Source organism: Rhinoraja longicauda, unplaced genomic scaffold (genome assembly GCF_053455715.1).
Source record: "Rhinoraja longicauda isolate Sanriku21f unplaced genomic scaffold, sRhiLon1.1 Scf001209, whole genome shotgun sequence".
In the NCBI taxonomy this organism is placed as follows: domain Eukaryota; kingdom Metazoa; phylum Chordata; class Chondrichthyes; order Rajiformes; family Arhynchobatidae; genus Rhinoraja; species Rhinoraja longicauda.
In genome coordinates, this window is record NW_027602424.1 from 1 (window position 1) to 2,459 (window position 2,459).

Consider the following 2,459-nt stretch of genomic DNA (forward strand, 5'->3'; position numbering starts at 1 on the left):
GGGTTGAGATGGAAGGATAAATCGGCCATGATTGAATGGTGGAGTAGACTCGATGGTCCAAATGGTCTACTTCTGCTTCTATGACTTATGAACTTCCCAGGTACAGCACTAGCAGGACGAGGGTGCCAGAGATTGAGGAATATTGATGTAGGCGCTGTCTGACCTGCTAGCCATGTCTGGGAGAACCATGTTACATGGTGTACTCCAGCAATATCGGGCTTAGTATTCACACAGATCACGATGTATCAGTCGGCACAGAAGTCTGTCTACGAAGCAAATCTTTAATGCAAATGGAAAGATCGAACTGGAACACAAACTAAAAAAGTCTTTCCCTAATGATGCAATGAAGGCATTAATATCAGGCTGGTCCAAAGTTTAATAGCTGTAATAGTTTAACACTGGAAGCAACACAGCCTAAAGCAGGCTTCTGGGACAGTGCAGAGGGAATAATTGGCATCCAACAGATCAGATGAAACTAATCAATATTAAACTAATTATGGATAGGATACGTTTAGAAGGATATGGGCTAAACGCAGGCAGGTGGGAGTAGTGGAGTTGGGCATGTTGGTCGGCATGGACCGGTTGGGCCGAAGGGCCTGTTTCCATGCTGTATCACTCCATGATTAAACCATTACAAGTCATATCCTTCCTTTGTCCCGCCCCCCTGACATCAGTCTGAAGAAGGGTCTCGACCCGAAACTTCACCCATTCCTTCTCTCCCGAGATGCTGCCCGACCTGCTGAGTTACTCCAGCATTTTGTGAATGAATATTACAAGGCTTGTGTTAGGCATGTCACTTTGTTCACCAACTATCTGACATTAGTTAAAATGAAGATAAACACCAAATGCTGGAGTAACTCAGCGGGACAGGCAGCGTCTTTGGAGAGAAGGAATGGGTGACATTTCAGTCTGAAGAAGGGCCTCGACCTGAAACGACACCCATTCCTTCTCTCCAGAGATGCTGCCTGTCCCGTTGAGTTACTACAGCATTTGATGTCTATCTGCGATTTAAACCAGTGTCTGCAGTTCTTTCTTAGTTAAAATGAAGACATCTAATCATGACAGTTAGCCAAGTATTTCTGCTTAATACCTCTACAATCCCCCAAGTCTGCACCCCCTCACTCCTAAAAGGCACGCTACATCAGATTGTATCCTCACCCAAAATCTCAACCCATTGGCACCACGCACAAGCCCAATTGCTGGTGCCTGCTTTTCCACCCATCATGAGCATTGCTTCCATGAACATATATAGACTGGAGCGACTAGGCTTGTATACACTGGAATTTAGAAGGATGAGAGGAGATCTTATCGAAACGTATAAGATTATTAAGGGGTTGGACACGTTAGAGGCAGGAAACATGTTCCCAATGTTGGGGGAGTCCAGAACAAGGGGCCACAGTTTAAGAATAAGGGGTAGGCCATTTAGAACTGAGATGAGGAAAATCATTTTCAGTCAGAGAGTTGTGAATCTGTGGAATTCACTGCCTCAGAAGGCAGTGGAGGCCAATTCTCTGAATGCATTCAAGAGAGAGCTAGATAGAGCTCTTAAGGATAGCGGAGTCAGGGGGTATGGGGAGAAGGCAGGATCGGGGTACTGATTGAGAATGATCAGCCATGATCACATTGAATGGTGGTGCTGGCTCGAAGGGCCGAATGGCCTCCTCCTGCACCTATTGTCTATTGTCTATATCACCAAAGTTCACATACACAAGTACTTTCTAAGTCAGTTGATTGTGTCGAGAAGTATCTTGGCTGACTTTCTTCGTTGCCACGTTCCAGGCTACCTATTGTAATTGTGGTGTCTCAAACACTAGCCTGGTGGAGAACAGTTAACACAGCGAGCTATTCAGCGAACACGTTAGCCCAAACGTTGCACTGCCCAGACACGAGAACAACAGAAACAGCAGGGCAAGGCCTCTGGTACTTGCTCCTCTCTAAATAAGATCATGATTGATCTAGTACTTCAGCCCAGTTTCTCTGTATTAAATCTAGACGTCTAACAAGCATAATCTAATACACCACATATAAAACTCTCAGCCCTGCAGAAAGAACAATGGCAAAGGACCAAGTGTGGAGTTGGTTGACTGCAATACGTGGGTCATGCCAGGATCATATTTCACATGGAAACGAAAAGACCAGCAACCGGATCTCGAACAGAGGTGACTATATTAGAAAACGATGACAGCATCCTGGAAGAGCAGCTTTGGTAATTGGTTTAAACTTAGACCCTGTCAATATACAGTGCGCGACTAATAAGGCAGTGTGGGAATGATATATAGTAAGTAAATACTAAATGCTATTTGTTAAACATGTGGTTAACTAAATATATCTGGCTGGTAAATACATTACATCAGGGGAAACACGCTGATCTAATCAAATATCATCACGGGAGAATCTGTCCCCATAGCTCAGATTTCACACACAATTCATCAGGCATCAATTACATCACTGCAGCTCAC